Genomic DNA, 26,048 nt, shown 5'->3' with positions numbered 1-26,048 from the left:
TTAAGCTCAATTTTTATTTCGTTTGCGTGGGCGGACGTGGTCTTAGCCAAATATTAAATCATCAAAAAAAACCTCTTCACGAGGTAAAAGTCTAGTGACGAAAGGCTAGATGCCCCAAAATTTCTGATATCCAATTTTGTGACGAACAATAAAAAATTTAGCATGAAAATTATATAAATATTATAATCATATTTAAAAATAAAAATAGTTCTTCAATCGGCACTGCGCAAAAAAGATACTTTTGGGTAAAAGGTATATACGCTTTTGCCCGAACTATTTTTTTTTTTAAATATGCTTATAATATTCATATAATTTTTAAATTAAATTTTTTATTTTTTGATGCAAACAGACAAACAAACAAACAAACTGACTTTTCATTTCACTTGAGAATTCAACTAAAAATTTCAAATTTAATTATCTTTTGAACCAGTTGTCGGATTTGGGTGGTCAAGTTATCAATCGACGCGTGTTTTTAAATAGAATTTTAATTTTTAATTAAAAAATATATAATTTTACCAAACGCCCCCATTAGCTGCGATCATTTAAATTTTGACCCTCCCACTTATACCCCCGTATCTCATGACGTTGGTGGGTTAGAAAAACTTTTAGTATGCCTTTTTGTAAGTTAGGGCTTAACCTTTCGATCGGTATATAATCGATCTGATCGGACAGTCATAGCAAATTTTTCATACTGCAGTCAATTTAATTTAGTTAATAAATATTATATACTATACGAAGTAAAAAATAAAAAATAAAAAGCATGTGGGATCAAAATGTCGAGTACTTAATATTTTTAAATCATGTAAATACATTATTAAGATACTAAAATGTGTATCAGTTTTAGATAAGCCGCATAAAAATATTCCCTCAGGCTTTACTGAGATCAGGGTTTCAACTTGAATACCTTGGATTTTTGTAATTATCTTGAAAACGAACAAAAGCAAAAAACCTATCCGAGCACCCCTTATAGTGCTTATCAAGAGCTATAAGTAATCCAAAAATTTCGGCGTTATTTAAAACTATAAAATACGTGCTAAGAACATATTTAACACCACTGTGCGTCGCCTTGCACCGAGCCGGGTAAAATTAGCGTGATTTGCTGGCGTTGCCGTTGTTGCGAATACCGCATATACCGAAGACGCAAAACTATGGCGAGGTAAACATATTTATGCGGTTTATTTTCAAACGATGGCGACAAAATATGCAGCAAATGCAATTGAAGCGAATCAAAACAGTACGCAACGCCCACTATTGGCTACAAGCCAAGTCAAGCTAATAACCAACTTGCATTGCTGCAGACAAGATTCTGTTGTTATTGTTGTTGTTTCTGTTGCCATTGCGATTGTTGATGCGGATGGCAGCCACTGTCTCAATTTAAGTGTGTACACGAAAATTGTTGTCAGTTTGCTGCTGCAGCAGCAATGCTGTTGCTTCTTTGACAAATAAGTTTCATGCAAATAGCAAAATCCGCATCAGCAGCAGCAGCAGCAGTAAAATTGCTACTGTAGCTACAATTGAAATGGAGTGAATTAAATTCGAGTGCACAATTTTCTCAATGGCTTTCCATTGATGAAAATCGGAGCATCACCTTTGACCATTCAAACTGTTTGTCAAGACCATTTGACAGCAAATCGTTGCTGCCTCTGCTGCTGCTGCTGCTGTTGCTGTTGACATGACAAAGTTGACGTGCAAACAACATCCACAACAACCACAACAAGAACAACATCTGCCACTTGCTACAGTGAAATGTCTTCAAAAAACTTGAGAAAATGGCCTCCAGGCTAGAAGATGCAGTCAAGCAGCATTTGTAGCGCGATAGTCATCTGCATCAGTATCTGAACCCAAAACCAAAAACGAATACTTAAACGTTGTTGCCTGAAAATTGTTGGTCATTTTTGGGGCCCGTCGAAAACCTTTTGCTCTTTTTGTCCAATTTAAGACTATGGTCTCTGGGTCTGCAGTTTCTAGTCTGGGGTCTGTGTGCCTGCATTAGCGTTTCTCTGTGTAGGTTGTAATTTTCTACTTTGCGCCTAAAATCGCTGACAGTGAAAGCATCAGCAACGGCAAGAGGACTCTATGGGCCATTTTTTCGGGTTGAGGTTTTCTGAGCTGTTTCTAGCTTGCTTAGACCGGCTTTGCGATCATTATCGAAAAGATCTCTCAAGATATGATCATAACTATGGAGGAACTTGCTAACTACTCATAAAAATTGTTAACTTAAATGAAATGATTTACACAATTTTGTTGTTGTTGTTTTTGTTGTTGTGGTTGTTCAGTCAACAACAAGAACAACACCAACAATGAATGCAATTTTTTAAGCAAATTTTTTCATGCTGACGGCTTTCGTGTGTGGAATTTAATCAAAAGCTATTAATGATGGCGCCTTTTATGGCTTGTTTTGCACCCTCTATTAAAATGTGCATCCATCTCTGTTATTGTATTTGTTGCTGGTGCTGTTTTCGTTGTTATTGTTGACAAGGCTAATCGATGTTGTCTATCGTGATTCACTGTTGACTGTTTGCTGTTTGTTGCTTGAGATTTTTGTGCTTTGTAAATTAGCCATTAACTGTTCAATAAAAATAATAATAATAACATTACTAAATATCTTTAGCCACAATGACAATAACTAATTATATACCGAGTCACAAAATGGCAAACACATATTTGATTTATTAAGTTATTAAATATTTATCATACTTTTCTTACCTTTTTACAATATTTATATAGTCGGAGATCTTTATATCTATTTACTTACATCATTTACAATCTTTTGCTTTGTCTGGCAGGGCCGAAGTGTATGACAAATAGTCATTGACATTCATGTCATTATAGGCAAATATAACTTAATGAAAAAGTTTAAGCCAACAGCAATAATTTTCAACCGGTACCACCGTTGACGACCACGCTAGTGACGAAAGCATCACGAACGTTGCGAAAGGCGATTAGCAATATATACAAGGGGTGTAAGTGGGCATTGTACAATTTTAATGAAACGATTGCAGTGGATGTGGCCGTTGGAGCCTTTTGGTAGATTGATTTAGTTTCAAATTATTTCCATCAAAAATTTGCGTCAAGTGATACCTCGATCATTCCAATCCGACAATTGGTTTAAGGGAATCAAATTTTTTGTGCCGAATGTCAACCATTATTTTTTTTCTAAGAATTATTAATACATTAAAATTAATATCGTTCGCACAAAATTAGATATCAGAAAGTTTGGGGCATGGAAAGACTTTTGTCACTTGTCTTTTACCTCGAATAGATGTATTTCTTTTGGTAAGTAGGTAGAATTGAGCATTTCGGATGCTTAAGCTATAGAGCTATACTTAGACTGTATATTTTACAAGGGGGCTCCGCCTCCTGCTCGCTTCGCTCGCCAACCCCCGGCTAGCTTCGCTCGCAGAATTGAAATAAAATACTGTACTATTTCAATAATTAGGACACTTGTTAATTAGGACACTCAATTTTTATCTATAAAAAAAATGGTTTGTAAAAAAAAAAACGAAAATTTGCTAAATTTGGAAGAAAAGTTTGATATTTGCCGTGCAAAAGCGAATCTGTGAGTTTGGTTACGATATTGCAAAAATGAAAAAAGTTGTACTAAATGTTAAATTAAACCCCACGTTCATATGGCAGCTATATGACATAATCATCCGATTTAGCCCAAATTTAAACAGGGTGTAACATTTAGTAAAAAAGACATATTCTGTGAGTTTGGTTGAGCTAGCTCAAAAAACCAAAAAAAATAATTCTTAATAATAGTTAAATTGCATCCAATTATTCAATAGCAGGTATATGATATAGTTACCCGATATTGACGAAATTTGGTCAGGGTGTAACAGGCAGTCTCAAATAAACAATCTGTGAGTTTGATTGAGTTATCTTAAGAAACAAAAATGGTTTTCATACTAAAGGTTAATTTGAGCTTGATTGTACCCTTGCTACCACCACCCACAGCTATGTGATATAGTCATCCGATTTGACAATATTTGGTCAGGGTGTAACATATGGTAAAAAAACACAATCTGAGAGATAATCTTGAGATAACTTAAAAAACAAAAAAGTTTTCCATACTTAAGGTGAATATGAACCCGATTGGTCCTATTGCAGCTAAATGATATAGTAACCCGATTTTGACCAACTTCGTTGTCCCAAAATTTCAAACATGTATCTCGTGCAGTTTGGCCTGTACAATGATACATGAGTGAGGGAGAGAATGAATGTACAGGGCAAACAGCTTTATATATATATATTATTTTTTGTTGCTTTCCTATTCTGTTAGTTAAAATGTATGTCTGTAGATGCATCTCCAACTGATGAACAACGAACACGAGTCGTTTCGGGCTTTCTGTCCCACAGGCCTCTGTAAAAAAATCAACGGTCTTCTGGCATAAAAATTGAAAATGGGCTTTTTTCGTGTAAACCTGGTCCGCAGCAAAAAGCCTAGTAGGCACGAAAAGTCACAAAAAATAAATTTGTTAACATCCGAAAATATTCAAATATTGATCAATATCAGTCCGTCTTAAAAATATCTTTGAAAACTCACATTTAATTTAAAGCTTTTGTATAAGATTTTTTCCTAATATTGTTGAAAAATAGTCAATACTCACGAGTAAAAAATTTTCAATGAAGAATTCACAAAAACAAAAGTTAATTTGTTATTGCTTATTTGCATGTTAAGTCTGTTTTTATAAATATTTGCGTTTCGTTATTTATGATTTAATGAATTCGGTGCAACCTTAAATGCCTGGCAATCGGCTACCGGTGTTTTACCGACTACCACTTCAAATGAATATGCAAAGGAAACCAGAAATGTGGCAGATACAAAGGCAGGGCCACAGGCAGAGACAGAGACAGTCTCGAAAACCCAGATACAGAAAGCTTTCGGCAGCATTTCGAAGTACATATATGTATACTCGTACCTGATCATCGTTCACAGCGGGGAGCAGTACTAGTCGAAAACCGAATACCAACGCCAAGTCGATAGTGACGTGTTCGCCTGTCTGTATGGACATATGACAGCGTTGATTACATATGACTCCAGCACAGAGACAATGCGCCAGCAGAGCTGATTACGCATCTGATATACTATATGTAATAATTATCGACCAATAGTTCCTATAGCAGCTGTATAATACCGATTTAACCCAAATTTGGTCAGGATGTATAACATTAACCCAGATGCATACACTGTTACATTAGATTGGTCGATATTTAAAAAATATATACTTGTATATACACGTATAAATAAAAAACAGGTATGGTATTCAGAAACCTGCATAGCAAATTTGAATTCTCTAGCTCTTGTTTGTGGTCTCTGAGATCGACGTGTTCAAACAGATGGACAGGTGGACGGGCAGACGGACAGACAGACGGACAAGGCTAATCGACTCGGCAATGACTTAAACTCCAAGCTCACTCGACAAACTTTTAAAATTTAATAATTTTGTCACGAAAAATTTCGTGGATTTTGGGAAGTTTCCAAGCCATTCTCAAGCTGTAACATAAAAATTCTATAGGTTCGATATTTTTCTGACGATCTTAGAATCATTAAGGCAAACCCAGAAAAATTATATGTACATATGGTATAAAAACACGATAATTTTTACCTCAAAGATCTGATGGTTTGGCCTGTGTGTTGGTTAAATCAACTTGATTTGCTGCGACTGGTCTAAAACCCTAAGTTATGAAAGTTGAAGTGTAGTGAATACTTCTACGCATAGCGTGCTCGGTCAGCATGACACTTATTAAACACTCGTCACCATTTATTAAAAGTCACCGTCGACTTAAGTCTAAGGTGCACGTATAGCCGGACGCAGACCTGGTTCCGAGCTGGTTGGAGTTTTATCCGTTGCCGACTTTCTAAAGGCTGCAGCCGCATGCCAAAGCAATTTTCAGTTACCTGCGCACACCGCTTCTCGACTGGCAACGGCAACAGCAACAACTTGCACGCCGCGGCTGGTGGCACGGCAAAAGTTTCGCAATGAGAACACTTTTGCTGGGCTTTAATTATTACCGACAATCACTACAGTATTTCGAGGAATCTAGCGATTCCAGACGCTATGCCAATTCCTATTGTATATGTAAGTGCATATATTCGTACATACATATGTACATCAAGCCGTGGGTGTTGCAGGAAGCCGCCTTTTAAGTATATCTGTGTCTGACCAGTGAAAATCTTAGTGAAAACGTTTGCCAATTTACTTGTGTCGAAAAGACACACACAAGCTTGAGCTTGAACTATGACACAGATTACACTAGGCAACAAATTTTAATTAATTTGTTGTAACATTTTACCAAAACTACGTTTTCTGAAAAAAAACCTTACAAAACTTTTTTCAACGGAGTTTTAAAGGATTTACATTTTCATTTAACTAGTTAATACAGCTGTAACATCTAAGCCAATAGTATTTTGATAGCTCTTAACTTTAGAAAATTACTAGTTTTTAGCTTTAAAATTTTGGGGGTATTTAATAAATATTGATAAATTTTACAATCTGCCCGTTACCTAGTGTTATTTGTGTAGTTGATCCGAGTGCGTGTCGGATCTACTTCTGTTTTAGAAACATTCAAATGTGGCATAGTTTAGAAATCAAGTGTCCGTTTGTTTGTTTATACTTATACAGCTGTTGTGACCAGAAGACAATGTCTATTGGGCATGTATTGTGTGTTTTCTTTTGTACTATGTGTGTCATTTGGTCGCCACTGCTCATTAGGCATCGGATTTAATTACGGATTTGCATTTAGAGCAAAGTTTTAGGTCATTTTGAATGACAATGTCCTGTAGTGGTGTTTACTTAACAGACGCACCAATGTATTTTGCGATTTGTAACAAGCAAAACAAAAGAGTTTAGAGCTGGGGATTAATATTTAAGCCAGTGCCAGTAAGCTGATTTCACTGTTCATTTTGCACTCATACTGTCTCTTCACTTTACTACCTGATGTACATGCGAAATCGTGTAAATATTCACTGTTAAAAAAAGACACTCAAAAAAATGTTTCCCTGCTTAACCCGAAACACTATAAAATACAAATATTTAAGAAAAAGTCTAATTAACAAGGCTTTATCCAACAGGGGGGCTCCTTGTTGGTATATCTGACCAAATTTAGTTCAAATCGGCGCACTATATTATAAAGCTGTCATAGAATCAATCGGGGTTAAATTCACCTTCAGTATGGAAAACTTTTTGGTTTTCTGAGATATCTCAACCAAACTCACAGATTATGCATATATGTTCAGGACATTCTGACCAATTTGGTTTTAATCGGTTCAGTATATCATATAGCTGCCATAGGAACAATCATATTTTGTGAACAAAACAATACCGAAATGCGAATAAAATGTATGGAAAAACCTGTACCCTGTCGGTACTAGCGTTTCCATATGGTAACAAGAAAAAGAAAAGCGTAAATTTACCGAGAAAAACAGTTCTATTAATTCCGAATATTTTTCATAATTAAAAAGAGCATTCTTTTACCTTTCTAATAATGTGTGCATTGCATATAGTTCAGAACTAAAATTACTTAAACGATTTAAATTTACTTACGACAAATTGCCTAGTGCCGTTTTTTTGCACTGCAGAATATAGGGAGCAACTTAAAGCGCATTTTTCGATTAGCTAGCTTCAGAGATTGTTTCAATCAACTTTTTATCACTAAGAGACAACAATTTACTTTTAGAATATCATATTAAAGTTGGTGTAATGTTAATATGTTGTCTAAAAATTAATTTTTAGCAAATGTCTATTGCGTGTTACCATATGGTAACGCTGGTGCTATTCGGGTTAATTTAATATTTGTGTATTAACTTTGAATCAACTAAAATATTACTTAAATGTGAGAGGTTATATTTGACATTTATATAAAAAAAAGAACACTAAATTCAAGTTGCCATATTCAGTTTAATGTAATGTATTTGTTTGAAAAATTCAAGCATTTTCAATTGTATTTAAAGTAAATATGCTTTATATTATTTTTTGTTTTATAAAACATTAAATCAATGGTTATTAACTTTATTTAAATATTCAGTAAAAATATTAAGAATGCAATATTTTTCATATTTAATATAGAATTATCCCCCGATGAAAAAGGTGAAAATATTTGACTTAAAGTGTAAATAGTGAAAATTACGTTTTTTTTTTTCTCTGTGTACATGTATATCTGTACATACTTATAAAATTATCCCGTGGTGATAAATACAGCGGCACTTTTCAATCAACAAAGCGCCTTTCCGTTTTTGTGTTTATTTTTGATAGGTTGCTAATTTGATACAAAATTGCACATTTAGCTAATTAAGCCCCACATGGGGTAGACATTGAACTGACTAGGAGTAGCCTGCCTGCCAGTCCGCTAATTTTCCTTTTCAGTGCTTCACACGGGCTCACAGCATCCCCGTTCCATCCCATCGTCCAATTTTGATTCCGATTCCGATCCCATGCCATCCATCAAGCGCTGCCATTTTGCAGTTTCCTCCTGCTTTTTTGTTTCTCCTCTTTACTCGTATACCGTACTTCATCGCAGCAGCGGGTGCCGCATCGTTCTCATCCTTACACTTTGACCTTCGTGTCCTGCTGTGAAACTTGAATTATTTAGCGGCATTTAGGAGTGTGTGTGCAGCCAGCTACTTAATTACCACCGAATGATAAATGCATCGCGTTGCATATTGTAGAGACACGCATGTACTCATAAGCCAAGTTAAGCCTTACATGAACTAAGGATGATGAACTATACTATAGGTACGTTTCTATTATATGCTTTGCACATATCTCACCTAAAGAAGGAGCAATTACGAAATCATTCACTTATAGAATACTTTGAAAATAAAACTAGTTGGACTGATCGATTAAAAAGCAACCAGATAATTGTAGCACATTTCTTTCATTGTAATACCACATTAAAAGTGGGCCGATAAGGGTTTAATATAGATTGCACTTAACTTAACAAAAGCAGGTTAGGCTTTTCAAATTCGCCAGACTTAGCTGTAGGCACTATACAACTAAAAATCTGTCAATTATTGCGCCATAAATATCATTACCAACTTGTTCACTTTTAATGAAGACATGCAGCTGCACCCACTTACATCTCCCCACAGACAAGCAAAGAGATATATTGTAGTACTCACGCTTCCAAAATGTTGTCTAAAATTCGCATACTACGATATTATAAAACATCTTTGGGAAACGACTAAATCAGTCTCCTTGTAAATCAATTTTTAAGCTATCCATTTTCTCTTAAAACTATATGTTTCTAATGTACAATTCTTACATTAATTTATGACGATGACATACGAATATTTGAATAAGGTCTTGAATTAATCGATTCAAATAATCCAAAAATGTATTTCAATATAAGATCACGTGTTCTATGTGTGTTTGTACACATGGGCGTTTTATTTATTATCTGTATTATTGTATTATCTGTATTGAAAAAAAATTATGATTTCTTTGATTTATATAATAAATTTTAAAATATTAAAAACAATTAAAAATATATTACACGTTCCCTTTTTAGCTTATTCAGTGGAGGATTTTTTCACCGACACTGGTAAAAAAGTCTCCGTCTGACGCCCGCTTTAAGTTGGTTTCGATTAAGCATTATTAAGGTGTAATGTAATTGTATTTCAAACAACATTATATTTTTCAATTAATAACATTAAATAGACCTTCTGTTTTGAATTCAAAAAGATGTTGCTTAAGTTTTAAGAAATTTATAAAAATTGTTTTTTTGTGTGAACAGAAATTATAACGATATTGCGAAACGGAAACGTTTAAAACGTGATAACCATTAAAAAATAATTATATTTTATTTTTAATCTACTTGCGAGTTATTATTTGCCAGACAACTAGGAACATCATATCATCATTACAGAGGAAATAGAAAATAGAAGTCATCGATACAGCGGGATGTGCTCTTTTTGGTTCCCATTTGTAAATTGTGAATTCTAGTTTCTTATTGCATTGGCAAAGGTATGACAAATGTTTAATTTGATCAGCAAAAATATATTGGTTTGTTCATTTAATGTTAGCTACTTTAAGACATTCTTTGTGGAGCCATTTTCTGGTAAGTTCTACTTGGTACGAGAGTGACTCGAGTTTTCTTAACTAACATTTGGAGTTGGAGTCACTCGCTGTGGCACCTCTGTTCAGCGCCCTGTCTCAATTTAAAATTCAGTCCAAGCACCAGACAAAGTCGTCAGGATCATGATCGTCTGACCATCGACATGAGCATCGACAGCTTGCGGCGACGTTTAAATTTGTGCATTCTATAAAAAAATGAGCTAAAGATTTTATCTGGTCGTGTAAATATTTGTTAAAATAAAGCTTTCAACTGAACAATTTCAAATATGTTAATTTTGATAATCTTGCGCCGAGAATAAATTATTTATTATGTATTTCCATCCGATCCGATTCAATCTTGATGCGATTCAGTAGGATAATAGATAATACTTCTAGATTACGTTAATTACCATAAAAACTGTATTATCTTAAAAACTGTGGGTGTGGTAGTTTTTCGCGATTTGCGGGAGCATGGCTTAAATTTAAAACAAACAAACTCTGCGTGTATATTAAAATATGTGTGCCAAAAAGTCGTGGAACAAACATTTCTCGAAGAGGAATAAATCCCCATCATCTAATCTAAGATTTTTTCTGTAGCGATTTGATCCAAACAAAGAGACAAACTGACTTTTCATTTCATTTTGAGAAGTCTACTAAGAATTTCAAATATAATTATCTTTTGAATCAGTTGTCGGATTCGGGTAATCGAGGTATCAATCGATGCGTATTTTTGATATGAGTTTTTAAAAATTAAAAAATTTTAACACAAAAAATTTTAGCTTTATTTATTGCTAGTCGCCTTTCGCACCCTTCGTGCTGCTTTCGTCACTAGCGCGAACTGCCGACTGCAGTGATATTTTCCAAAAGTGAAGGGTAGCTCTGTTGACTTATGTATTAAGGAGTCCTTTCACAAGGGGTTAGGACAAACACAAAACCAGCAACCATAATGTTAACTAATTGGCTGTAACGTCGGCCACAAAACCCCCAACATTGAATTCTCTTTGTTTGGGTTAAAGCAACGAATAGGTAAAATTGCTATATTTCAGTGGTTGTTGTTGCTATTGTTGTTGCTTATGACGCAGGGAATTTGTGGCCGTAAGTATTAAGGTTGTTGCATTGCTGGGCGTCCAAAGTTTTACGACGTTTTAAGCAAGTTCTAAGTGTAGTGTAGTAGTAATAATGATAATTTTTGCCTATTGAACTTTTTCCGAGTTATTCGGCCCAAACCCACTTCTTGTTTATACATATGAGGCCCCAGGTGACAAATAACAACTTTAAAATTTTTTTTATTATAAAGTTCTTTTTTAAAATTTCTTTAAAATTTTAATTGAATGAATTACATATATATTCATTAGCTTTCAGAAAAAGTAAGGCTTTTGGCTTTTGCATTCATGAGAGGTCATGAAATATTTAGGCCTCACCTCTGAAAAAAAAAGAAATTAAACAACATTTTTAAAATTAAAAAAAAAACTACACAAGTTAACATTGACATATAGTTTTATTTAACATTCAAAATCATACAATATATAGTGATTTTTATACATATAACTATTTACTTTTAACATAAGCACATAACTCAATCAACAATTTAACATTCGAATTACAAAGATCAACTTAAAGAGCTTCCGGCATAATTTTCAAACGGTATCGAGCAGCAAGCTTTATGAGGAATGCAAGTCCAATGCAAGTCCAATCTATTTTTAGTCCGATCTTGACAAGATCCAAACTCTTGTTTAGACCAGGACTTTTAAACTTAAAGACAAACTTTCCATAAAACATATTTTTCGCCCTGGCAAGGACTATAAACGCAAAAGGGGGGGCAACCGCCCCGGGCGCTATGATATTAGGGGCGCCGAAAATATGAAATTTTGAAATATTTCAAAAAGAGTTTGAACTTTGAAAAAAGTTGAGGGGTTGAGCCTGAAATTAAAATAATCAGACAACGAAAAGTGCGAAAACAATTTTAATATGTGGCTGCAGATGATAGCAAAAACATACCGGAAACTGCTACATTTCGAATTCCATTTTTAGAATCAATCGACCGCGTCATTTATCGACTAAAATTGAGATTTGAAGCACTTGTTATTGTTTCTGAGGATTTGAATTAATAAGCAGTCCTTAACACTAAATCCAAATTGGACAGTGATCTTGAAAAGCATACAATGAATTTGACACCGCTTTTTTTAACGATTCTTGTCACATCAGCATTAGCAAATCGTTTACTTAGCAAACTTCAAATAAATTTGAACCACTTACGAAACTCTAAAAAAAAATCCTCTTAAATATTTTGTTCTTAAAATAAGATGATTTTAAGACAAAACTTCTAAAACTTAGATAATTAATCGGCCAAACCTTAAAATCTTAACATAAGAACAAAAATCTTAATTTGTTAGGAAAGTATAAATTGGTACTATTTCGTATCGAACAAATTGTGGCCTCGTGGCGCTTTGGTTAGAGAGACCGCTACAGTTGTGAAGCAGTGTAGGCGACGGATCGAGTCCCACTCGTTACAAATTAAAATAACAATTATAAAATTACTAAAACAGAATAGAATGTAAATAAATCAAAATTTAAAAATAAAAATATTATAATTATAAAAAATTATTTTTATTTATTATATTTTTTGATTATAATTTTAAGAAAATTTATTCTTAAAAATAGAACTTGGTCTTATTTAAAATGTTCTTAAAATCAAGATGTGTTCTCTTTGTTTAACCCTCTAACGGGTAAGACCGTCTGTAGACGGTCATCCGTTTTTACAATATCAATGGAAAACTAATTAATATATCTTTGCGAATATATTTATTATATATTAAGAGTTGAGAATTTTCTGACGTTTGAAAATATATATTTTTTTTCGATGAACCGTTATTTTTTCAGAATTTTGTTAAAAATTGAAATTGTGGAAATACAAAATTTATTTATGGCCAAATAAATTGCAATTTCAATCGCCCAAAAAAATATATTGACTAAGTCTATCAATTTGTGAATTAGACTGCTAGTAGGTAATATTATTCTCTTATGATTTGTAGAAAAATAAACACAAAAATACAACAAGAAGTATTCTTAAAAAGCTAAAAACTGAAGACCATCTGTAGACGGTCTTGTTGGTTTAAGCGGATAAAAATATGGCCGTTCGCTTGCATCACAAGGGAATATCGTACTCGACTTTTAACAATAAGTTTTGTCATTTCTCGGTTTTAAAGTTCTTTTTGAGTTGGTTATCACTAATTTAACTATAAATATGCAATTTACTTAAATTTAAGTGTCTATTATTTATAAAATATAATAATTTGTGAGTAATTTTAAATGAACATTTGCTTGAGCTGATAATTTCGGTAGAAGCGATGATAAGTTTATCAGTGATAAAAGTGATGGGACTCCGATTATGTTGTCGACAATATTTGATCTAGAATCCCACAAATTCCAAAACGATTAGAAAATTGGAAAATTATTGAAAATTACAATTCTGATCCATTTCTTCAAGATTTAAGCCTTTCATTCAATGCTTCCCAAGACACTCAGGCAACAGTTTCACCTGAAGTGTTGGACCTATACCCATCGATATTGAAGAACTTTTCTTATCAACAACTTTCTTTCTTAGGACTACCATTACAAAAATAAATATATTTTAAGACATCTAACTTAAAAAAAACACCTGTGATTATTAATTTCAATTTAAGTAAATTGCATTTTATTATAATAATATAAGTGATTACTAACTCAAAAAAAACTTAAGAAGCAATAATTAGCAAAAAGTCGCGAACGATATTCCCTTGTGATGCAAGCAATCGGCCATATTTTTTTCTGCTCAACCCGACAAGACCGTCCATAGACGGTCTTCAGTATTTTGCACTGGCGGTCGTTCCAACCAACGGAAAATTATGAAACTTAAAACTTAAGCTTATTTAACCTACATCTACTTATAAAATAAATATCAACTTGATTGAATGACTATTTCGATTTTGCCTGTTAGAGGGTTCTGCAACCAAAATCTTGATTTTAGAACATTTTTTTTTATAAGTGTAATTTATGATTTTGCTTTCATAAAAGCTAATTATTAATACCTTAATATGGGGGACCTTAAATCAATTTTACAATTTTAGAAATAACAAACCATTATTAAATTAAAGTTTAAAGTTCTTAATGTAAGCATGTATTTTTAAAGTATGTTTTCAAGATGTCATTGTTAAATTCAGAAAAATGGCAACGAATCAGCATTTAAAAGTCAAAGAAGTCTAAAATATTTGATTTTACTAAAAAACATGGGCGAACGTGGGCCTCGCCAAATTTTAAAATTAACTTCCGATAGGTCAACATCCTAAGGGTATTGTTACCCAATTTGGTTCCTCCAACTCTAATAGTCTCGGAGATAGAAGTGTTCAAAATGGTGTACCATAATCTGTCACGAATCTAATAGTCCCCATTTTTATGTAACGAGCTCATTATCATGTTATAAGTGTTTATTGTAGTAACATTTAATTAATTTTAGTAAACATTTTTGACACTGGAGTTGTCAATTTAATATGTTTTTAAAGGAATTATCTTTGTTTTGTTTTTTTGCTTAAAAAAAGAAATTGTAGGGGGTGGAGAGGGCGCCGACAAAATCTTTGCCCCGGGAGCAACTTTTCGTCGCAACGGCGCTGCCTGAATTTTTTTTTAAACGGGGTCTTATAATAAAATGTTAAAAAACAAAAATATTTTAACAGATTTGTTTATATACAGAGAAAAAAAACCGTACTAAAATTAAGTTCGAATGAGCTTGAATTAAGTATTTTCAATATTTTCGATTTTGATATAAGTACGAATTACTGAAAATAAGTATAAAAATTCTTTAACCAAGTACCAACATTCTTGATATAAAAACAAAGAATCTTGAATAAAGTAATACTCCTAAATTACTAGATATGAGTACAAAAAATTTTAATTTAAGATCGGGACCCAGGCTCGACTCACAGATCAAGTCCGTCAATCTTGAATTAAGTACACTAATTCTTACTTCATTTTTGCGTTCGCTTGCTTAGAATTCTTAACTGGTTCTTGCTTTCCTGCAATGAGGAGTACCTCGATGGGCACTTTGAACTTAAGACTATAACAGAATAATTTCTGTAATTAGTCTTCATTGGCTTTCACACTAATGGTGGGCTTACGTAGTTGAAAGAAAAGTCATATTTGACAGCCACAGTGGCACGGAGCAATGTGAACACAAATGATGTGACATAAAATTCAAGTGGCACAAAAAATGTGTCACTTTCAATGTGAACACCGGTGTCATTCCGTGCCTCATATTTTTTGTGCCAGAGGCTGGCACGGACTTGACAGAAAATAGTTTGACAGCTGTTTTTGTAGAACCAGCTCAAATCAACCCTTTTTTGCCGTGCCAAGCATATCGAGTAAGTTGGTTCTTTTGGAACACTGTGGCACGACTAATTATGTTTTCTTTTTTTCAAATTTTTGTGTTTTGAAATGAATTTGTTGTACATTTTATAGTTTTTAAATTAACATGATCTTGAAATTTATTCCATTGAGAAGCAAATGTAATGTTGGACGAATATTTATTGATTAACAATGTTAATTGGACTAGCAAAAATGAAGGAATGCTAGCGAAGTTGTGTGGAATGCTCAGAAATAAAAATTATTTGATAAATATGCATTTAATTATTTTTGTTTGCTGGACAAAAATGCGCGCCAATGGCTTGTTTTTATTCTTTTTGTGGAACTTGCTTATTGCGCACGAACTTGTTTAATGTTCAATTTTTGTGAACTTTCTGAAGCCGTGGCGCCGTGTGAAAATGACAAGTAGTTTTCACATTGACGGCAGCCATTTTGGTTTGGCACAGCGCTGTATAGCACATTTTAAGTGACGTCAATGTAAACACATTGCCTAGTGTCACGGGCTGTCAGAAATTGCCGCAGAATATGATGTCGCATTGTGTCCATATGTAAGCCCACCATAACTGAAAGCTTTTTTATCAGGAAGCGTGAGGTTATACCTATTATAAGAATATCTCATATATACATATAATTTAAGTAACGAGGTAAAAGTCTAGTGACGAAAGCAATTTCTAGCCCCAAAAATTTCTGATATCCAATTTTGTGACGAACAAAATTCAGCTTAATCCTAAAATTTTAAATAAAAATATAAATTAATAAAAAAAAAGCGAAAATTGGCATTGTGCACTGTGAGCGAAAAGGCTGAGCTTCTTTGTACATAAAAATTACTTTTTGCGCAGTGCCGAATGCCAATTTTCGCTTTTTTTTTTATTAATTTTAATAATTTTTAAATTAAACTGAATTTTGTTCGTCACAAAATTGGATATCAGAAATGGTTTATCTACCTCCATATATGTACATATGTATCAGGAGTCAAAAATGCAAATTTGGGGCTTAAAGCTTTTTTAATATCTACAATCAGACAGTCGGACGGTTATATTCAATCGACTTTTGAATGCTTGTCATTAATATATTTATGTACTTAATGGAGTATGAAACGCCTCCTTCTGTCTGTTTTATTATTATTAAACTATCTTTCGTACAGAATTAAACTATGCATTAAAACGTAGTTTAAATAGGGCAACGAAACACTTAAAAAACTTGATCTTCTAGTACCTTTGAGCTCAGCACTGTTTTCTTTGATACTTAATTGATAAGTATAATCAACCCCAATTACTTGCAGACAGCACTGAAGCACCCGCCGTGCCAAAGTCTGAATGTCGCCCACCCACTGAATTCAAGTGGACGCCTGAGTTACAGTTAAAATTAATTGCAATATGAGACAAATTAAATGTGACCCCGTTGGGGGTTGAGCAATAGTGGGTTCGAAAAAGGGGCGAGAAAATGGAAGAAAAAAAACTGTCATTTGGCCTTAATGAGCCGCTAGTTAATCATGACATTTTAGACGCCGCACCGTTGTGTGTAGACCAAGTGGGCGTGGGTTCTAGAACGCCCAACATAGTCTGGGTCGTCATTGAAGTAAATTTTGGGCGGCTGTCTCTGATGAAGCGCGTTGAAATGAAATGGAATAAATGAGCCATGTAAAAATGAGATGAGCGGCACAAGTAGTGATCAGAAGCAGTAAAAACGGCTCCAGTCATTTGTAAAAATCAAATAATGCTTATAAACCAATACTATATATTAGTCTCCAGTCGATGGCCAATTGGCTATGACTCGAATCGTAGTTATTATATTATAAGGAACTTATGTATAATAATTATAAGAAAATTAATAAATAAATATTAGTCTAAAGGATTCTTCACGAACTCATCAAAGATACACACACTAGAAATTTCTCTGAAATTTCGTGCATTTATTATTAAAAACAATGGTCATAAAAATTTCGAAACCAAGTCTTTACTCTTCTAAGTGTGCGGTTGTGTATGTTTTTGCAATTTATATTTCCACCGACTGCTTTATTTTTTAATAAAATTTTAAATAAAACAAAAAAAATGCTCCTTACAATTTGTAGGTATCCAATTCATTTTTACAAGTACATGCCAAAGTTAGAACGAGTCACAACATGCTTAGACTAGAGTTAAACCTACAACGAGGTGTGATGAAAAACAAAAATTTTTTTTCATATAAATTTTTAGTAATACCTATATCCGATAATGCGACATTGTTCCTTAAACATTAAAATATTCAATAAAGTTTTATTTTGCTATTTAATGTGCATTAAATGCAAATCTGCGCGGATTTCAGAAGATAAATAATTAATTCTTTGAACAGTCCCCTTATTTGAGAATTGGCGTATATTTTATGTTATATATTTTGGATATGCACGGAAAACTTCTATCGGATAGTAAACTCGGATATGATTCAATAAAAAATTTTGCACAGCTCTTTGACAAACTTAAGAGACTTCAATTCTTAAGTACAGGGTCTAAATTAAATGGTCAAACTAAGCTGAAAAGGCATAAACATAAAGTAAATGCATTTCGTACATTGAAAGCATGTTTGCACTTGTTCGGTTTGAGTTTCGATCAAGATCGGGTTTGGAATCGACTTTGGGTTGTTGCCGCACATTAAAGACACTTTAATACAATTCTTCAATTTGGGTTATGGCTACAAAACGGTGGCTTGCATTTGTGTATGTATTGCATATATTGAGCTCAACTTGAAGCCGTAATTATCTCTGGCGCAGACTTGACTTGACTCGACTCCGCTTTTAAAGATTTCACAAAAATAATAAATAATAATAATAAAAAAAAAGCTGCAGCAGCATCAACAATAAACAGGCTCGCTTTTGGCTCGCAGATAACGCAAAAAAAAAAAAAAACAAAAAACAGAAAATTATGATGAAACTCCATTAATTTTTGTTGTCGTAGTTGGTGTTGTTATTGTTGTTGTTCTTATTTTGTTTAAGCCCCGTTTGCTGCGTCTGCGTCATTGTTAATGAGTTTTCTTGTATGGCTCACTTATAAGAGGATCCAGGTAATAAAAAGGCAAGGACCAGTTCCACGGAACTGTGGACCACTCCGAGGCGCGCAGACAGAATTGGTAACAAAACCCTATAGTCTTGGCATTGCCAGCAAGCCTACATTATATTTGCCTGCTTCAGCTTGAGGTCAAAGATTTGGCTAACTTCTGTGTGATTCTTTTTAATAAACTTCTTAGATATTTGTGTGAATGGTGCTCCACATTGACCTTCCACTGTGCCACTGGCGGTCACCATACCTATTTCCATCTTCTTTCACATTTCTGCAGCAGTCCCAAGAGTCCCAACAGTTCCCACGCTGCTGGCCAACCAACCAAAATCAAACCCATTAGTTTACACTTTACATGCTAATGGCAATAGCTCACCCTGAGCCTCAGCTCGAGACAGAGTCTGAGCCTGTCGAGTCCTCGAGAAATTGCCTCGGGCTAGAGGATGGCAATATTCTGGCTTCTGGATAGCTGGCAGGCCAACTCAGCCAAGTCAGCTAACATGCCTGCCTTTGCCAGCTCCTGTGTCTGCGTGCTAAAATGAAACCAATGAAAATTTTTAATTGCCCACGAAACTCGTCTGTGCATCACAATACCCCTTCGCATCCCATAGAGTACAGAGCACAGATCACACCACTTAGTTTAGGCTCATCTGCCGTTTGGCGAGTCGCGTATTTGGGGAGCCCAGCCCTGTTCCGTTTTGCTGGTTTTGTCTCCGACCCTGGCTATGGCAACGACTCTGGTCTGCGGTTTTGACGCAAGTTAAACTTTTGCAGTTTGCTGTTTTATTTGCGCATTGGCGCCGTTACTAACTGCGAGTTGGCCGCTGTCTAAATTTTATGTAGCTTGCTTCGAAAATTAGCGCAAGTTGTCGGCCTGCTTTGATTGGATGAGTGCTGGATTGTTACACTGTGGCACAAAGTTTGGCAATTTATTGCGGTAGCTTATTAAGATGCAGCTGATTTATTTCAAGCCGAAGTTAATTTGATATAGGGAAAGAGCTAAACTTATCGAAATGCATAATAACATCAGTTTTTCAACTAAAAGAATCATTATTAAATTGAAAAGGTTTATTTAAACTGCACGAGTACCATAAATTTAACACCAATACTACCCTAAAAGTTTTTTACATCTTTGCCGTCTATAACTAATATTAAAAGTTAAAGAATTAGAAGATTTGGAAAAAAACAGCTAAAGAAGTTGAAAAATTTCAAAATATTCTTTTTCAAACTACAGGATTAAATGTTAAATTATAAATGATTGCTGAAGCAAAATCTAACGTATTTATTTATCCCCCATAAAAATTTTAATTAGAAATATAAATTAACAAAAATTAAATCGAAAATTGGCATTCTGCACTGTGAGCAAAAAGGGTGAGCTTCTTTGTACATACAAATTTTTTTTTAGCGGCACTAACCGCTAGCGGTTTTTTTTTTTAAAGTCGTAGAACAAACATTTCTAGATTTTCTTTGGCGCTTTGATGCAAACGGACAAACAGACAAACAAACTGACTTTTCATTTCATTTTCAGAAGTCCACTAAAATTTTCAAATTTATTTATCTTTTGAACCAGTTGTCGGATTTGGGTGATTGAGGTATTAATCGACGCGTATTTGTAATAAGAATATTAAAAAAATAAAAAAGTTTACCAATAGGCCCCAACAGCCCCATTAGCTGCAATCATTTAAATTTTTCCCCTCCCACTTACACCCTCGTAAGACCCAGGTGAATTAGAAAATGTTTAGGTATGCCATTTTGTAAGTTAGGACTAAACCTTTTGATCGGTATATAACTCGATCTGATCGGACGGTCATAGAAAATTTTCCAAATTAGCTGTATATATATTGCTAGTCGCCTTTCGCACCCTTCGTGCTGCTTTTGTCACTAGCGCGAACTGCCGTCTGCAGTTATTTATTGGTGAGGGAAAATCAGTGCTGAATCCAATGAATTTACAAAATTTTGTTTTTTAAGGAGTTGCCGACACGATGGAAGAGTCTGATTTGCCAGTCAAGCACTGAGAGTCCTCCCTATTCACAGCTAAGGGCTCTCATTAGAACCTAATCTAAAATATAATAGAAATGAAATAGAGAAGAAAGGAAAGAACTTGTAAATATATACAGAGGAATTTATAACTAAGTAACTAATAAGAAAAAGGATGAAAAGTCCAATCTCATGGTTCAAATTTATTAGCGCAACGGAACTGAAATCGGAAATGATAAACTCTTTATTTTTGGTTCAATTTATTGAATAGTTATTTATTATAGTTATTTATTGAACGAATTATCTGATCGGACGGTCATAGAAAATTTTCCAAATTAGCTGTATATATTGCTAGTCGCCTTTCGCACCCTTCGTGCTGCTTTTGTCACTAGCGCGAACTGCCGTCTGCAGTTATTTATTGGTGAGGGAAAATCAGTGCTGAATCCAATGAATTTACAAAATTTTGTTTTTTAAGGAGTTGCCGACACGATGGAAGAGTCTGATTTGCCAGTCAAGCACTGAGAGTCCTCCCTATTCACAGCTAAGGGCTCTCATTAGAACCTAATCTAAAATATAATAGAAATGAAATAGAGAAGAAAGGAAAGAACTTGTAAATATATACAGAGGAATTTATAACTAAGTAACTAATAAGAAAAAGGATGAAAAGTCCAATCTCATGGTTCAAATTTATTAGCGCAACGGAACTGAAATCGGAAATGATAAACTCTTTATTTTTGGTTCAATTTATTGAATAGTTATTTATTATAGTTATTTATTGAACGCTACAATGTGCGCAATTACACGAGTGCAGTGCAGATGAATGCTCGGATGAAAATTTAGCTTTCAGCTCCGTTTTCAGTTTAGGTGTGCGCGTAACCTTAGGTGAAAGAAAATAGAAAGCTTAACACGATAAAGAGAATTTAATGGGTGCAGAGTACACAGAAATGATTGTACAAAGCATAATCAGTGGTGCAAATGGGGAGAGATTGTGGAAGATATTCTCACAGAACCAGCAATTAACAAATAGAATTTAAGTAGAATCCGGCAACTGGTTGAGTGAGAGAGAATTAAGATTAGTAAACAAACCGAACAAGGGGCATCCGCCCCTTGCTCGCTACGCTCGCGGTGATATATGAAAGGACTACAGTCGACTCGACAGTTATATGCTCGCTACCCACATCTTCGCGGCAGTTAGATATAATGATCATTAATTAAATAAATAAATACTTACAACACATCAACTCGCACAGAGACTTAATTTAATTGACACTTTTAACTTTGAAACTGTTAAATTAAAAGAAGATTAAACATACTTACCATCAAACATACCTAAATATATGCAAATTTGACATTTATAGATTAACATAATATAGTAAACAATTGAATTAACAGAAGAAATGTATATTAACAAAAAATTAATTAACATAACATTCATATATACTATGTTAATATAACATTGATATAACATGTATTACTTAAATTATATTCTGTTATTATAACATTAACATAACATGTGTACCTGCTGTTACCCCCACCCCTCCAGATTGTGCGTACCACGGCGTGCAAAGCAAAGATTATTTGCTTAATATACTCGTTGTTTATTATCCGATCGCAATGAAATTTTTAGCAGACATCATAAAGATTCTTATCTATACGTGTGCTGAATTTGAAATCTCTACCTATTAAAATGGCTTTGAATTTAGTTTTTTTGTCGATCACAGGAAAACTGGGTGGCGTGGCAAAATTCTAAAGCAAACTTGATCTGCTTGCGAAACATAGCAGTATTGTCGCCGAATTTGGTAGCTCTAGCTCTTATAGTCTCTGAGATCCAGGTGATTAAATGTCTTCCATATATTATATTTCCTGAAATATCTTCTCTGACTGTAGCTCTAAAATAACTCTTGTTATTAGATTTTATATTATTTACGTGGGCGGAAGTGGGCGTGGCCAAACTTTAAAATAAGGTTGATATAAGTCAACATCCTCGCAGTATTGTCACCAAATTTGGTTGCTTTAACTTTTATAGTCTCGGAGATAAAAGTGCTCAAAGTACTGTACCATAATTGTCACCAATCTAATAGGCTTTAGTACCCAATTTTTTGGGTACCGAGGTGAAAATAGAAAGAGAGCGGCTTTGAGCACAGAGCACTTTAGAGAGTACATACATAGGCAAAGTAACACAGCAAAGGTATATTCAAACATAAAATCAATCCAAAGCAAAAAAAACAGATACAGCTGCACTGTGACCCTGTACTTATTGTACTCATCACGATCGGTTAAAAAATCGAAAGATGCGAACTTTTTAAAGTGCGTTTGGCGAACTAAACAGTTCCTTCGTACCTTTTTTACTTTTGAGTATTTACTTGCCTAAAAAGGGGCATTGATGTTTTCGGAAGTTTTCCTATGTAACAATTTTTTTATTTTTTTTGCGACGACGGTAGGTAAATTATACACTGTGTGTCGCTGTTTATTGGGATGTTAAAGAGGAGTGATAGTGAAATGCATTTAGATAATTGCTAAACGCAGTGCGTTGTCGTTTTGAGCTTAGAACTATCCGAACGCTTAAGGCATTGAGAAAAGGCGCGGGGCTCAACAAATTTGGTTTGCTCAGCAGGTGGCGTCAGGTAAGGGAATCTGGCAGTTACTAGACATAGAAACTGAACTTGGAACTGGAACCCAGCTCACAGCAGGCGCTATCAACGTCGAAGACAATGCTGCAGGTCCATGAGTAGCCAACAACCATAAGCTGGGTGTATCTAATGGAGTCAGTGTCATAATTTTCACAGCAGGTGTTGCTGCTAATGACCTCAAGTAGTGCGAGTGAGATAGGAGCATAATGAGAAACAGAGAGAGGACCACTTAGGCAAACAGCAGAGTAACAACAGAGACTGCAACAAAGTGCAGCGGTAAAAATGCGTCGGCGGCGTGTCGGCAATAACAATAAAATCATAAAAAAGATCTAATTCGATGTGGCCAGAAGCGTTCGCCTTTGAAGTCACATTTAGGCCGTCAAGTCCGATGAGTGGGGACGAGAACTGTTATATTGTCCTGCACAGTTGCGGCTTTATACATGTAGCTACAAAAAAAATTTTGAAAAAAAAAACAATCCATTATTCATTTGGTGTGTGATACACCATATATGTATGCTATATGGACCTGTCATTCAATTCACCTCGTTTCGGTATGTTTCGGACCAGCTTAGGACTTTATGACTGCTTGTATTTAGACATTCGCATATGCATGAATACATTCACAGACATGGGGCGTTGCAGTGGCTCGGTGCGTTAATTTGGTCAGTTTAAATGGTGTTGAATCGACTGACTGGCGCCAGTATCACCCCCCGTTGCTCACAAATTCCAAACAAATTGTTAGCTATTGTTTACAATTCCATTTAATTCGGAACAGATTTGAAATTATTCCAATATATTTTTGATAATGACAATAAAACTGTCACTCTTAAAACTCACGAAGGCTTCGAGACACCAACTTAACATATAAAAGGGAATATTGTATTCGTTGAAATGTATGTAAAAGGAATAAGAAGGCATTTTCGACCCTATAGTGTATATATATATTTGATTAGCATCAATAGACTAGTCGATATAGCCATGTTCGTGTGTCCGTCCGTCTGAGCGCATAGATCTCACATACTATAAGAGCTACACCAACCAAATTTGTCACACACTCTCTAAAAAAAAACCCCACATTTTGGCTGTTGTCTAGTGTTACCATTATCGAATCTTTGGCTTTGTGTTGAATCTTAATCCAAAATAGTACAGTTGCTTTTGATGCTTGCCCTGATGGTCTGTTCCTTCTGATAATAATTTAATGCGACCGACCGACCGAACTGACTGAAAAAGGAGCATGTCGTGGCACCTGTCTACCGATACCATGGCAGCGACATCGACATTAACGTAACCCGCTACCACAACCCACTGTCGGTCTAATTAGCGCACTCCCAAATGTCAGCCAAAAGCAGTGTGGAAACAGAATGCTAAGTTGAACTTGATCTTGGTAAGCAGAATGGTGACCCCTGAAACTATCCGACAAATAGCAGCTTCCGCGGCCTCGAATTTCGCCTGATTGCTGGTTGTCAACATTGTTTATTTCTCTTCTCTTTCCGTTCCCATTTTACCCCTTACTACACACGGGCTGTGCTGCTCAATTGACCACGAGATAACGGTAAAGCCAACTAGGCAACTGAAAATCATGGCGAACTAAAGCTATTAACTTAATTCTCCTTGACAGACAGAATACTGAGCGCCCCAGAGTCGCCAAGTCAAGTGGACTTTTACCACTAGATTTGTTGATGTTGTTGTTGTCGCTTACGTTGACAATTTTGGGGTGCATCATACAGCTGCTGAGCTGGCAAATGGCAAAGAAAATATGTTTGATGAGGATTGGCAAAAGGATCAGCCACTGACAGACAATGGGATTGGGTCGGCTAAGTCAGAGTCCGATTTTCGACCGTCATCAATCATGAAGTAATAGCACCTACATATACATTTAGATTCGGCTCGAAAGAGATGGGAAAAATAATAATAAAGTGCAAGACAGTGTACAAATGAGCCGAATTCAAGTGGCGTTAAGCAAAAGCGAAAAGGCTACAGTCGAGTGAACTTGACTTTGAGAGTCCCTGTAGGTATTCTTATAATAATAATAATTATAACAATCAAACAATTCTAAGTCGCATCCTCCTCTTCTTTATATCATGTTCATTGTTACTCCAAGCTTTTCTTTGCTCTCTTCAAAAATAAAAAAACAAATAGATAATAAAAATAGATTACGTTAGGGACCAAAAATAGCGTAACATCTTAAAATCGGTGGGTGTGGTGGTTATTCGCAATTTGCAGGGGCAAAAGCCTTCAAACACACCTTTCTAATAATATATAGAACATATATGTAGCTTCTATGGTTTGGAAACTGGTTTCAATTTTACCGGGATTTAGCGCTTTCCCGCTAAACTAGCGGTTTTTCAAGAAGTCGTAAAGCAAACATTTCTGGATTTTTGAAAAGGAATAAATCCCCATTATTACATCTAAGCTTTTTTTTAGCGCTTTGATACAAACAGACAAACAAACAAACTGACTTTTTATTTCATTTATTTATTTCCGCAGTGATATGCGATCGTGAAGAAATTTATATTAAACGTCGGGAATGCGATAATAACCAAAATTCAAGGTCACTGCTTCAAAATATGTTTTAGTGTTCTTGAAATTCGTTCGATCCTTATTATTATATATTTTTTTTATTTGTGCTTCAAAATTTTGACGTCAAAGTAAAAAAAAAAAAACTTGATCTTGCGGCAATACTCTAGAACTACTGTCACTAGAATTGGTTGGTATAGCTCTTAAAGTTTTAAAGATCATCACACATACATAAAGAGATTATTACCGTTTGGGTAACAGACTAAAGACTTAAGGCTGCAAAAACTCGACGCATTTCATTTTGATTTACGTATCTATAAATTTTGTCAGTAAAAAAAGAAATTGAGCCTTACTAATTTAAATTTAAGTACTTTGCAGTTTTGCTCCAAAAGCCCTAGCTAATTAAAAAGTAAATGTAAATTGTGGAGCTCTCAAGATGACGCTGC

The 26,048-nt window shown here is 34.7% G+C and overlaps 1 protein-coding gene across 1 annotated transcript in view; it reads left to right on the top strand.

The window, feature by feature from the left end:
- LOC117793767 (transcription factor Sp9) overlaps positions 1-26,048 on the top strand; it is a 44,669-nt gene that overhangs the window by 15,083 nt on the left and 3,538 nt on the right. The gene's annotated exons all lie outside the window — the stretch shown is intronic.

The sequence above is a fragment of the Drosophila innubila genome, chromosome X (genome assembly GCF_004354385.1).
Source record: "Drosophila innubila isolate TH190305 chromosome X, UK_Dinn_1.0, whole genome shotgun sequence".
Classification (NCBI taxonomy): domain Eukaryota; kingdom Metazoa; phylum Arthropoda; class Insecta; order Diptera; family Drosophilidae; genus Drosophila; species Drosophila innubila.
Note: the sequence above shows the minus strand (reverse complement) of the source record. Positions and strands in the feature narration are given on the sequence as shown.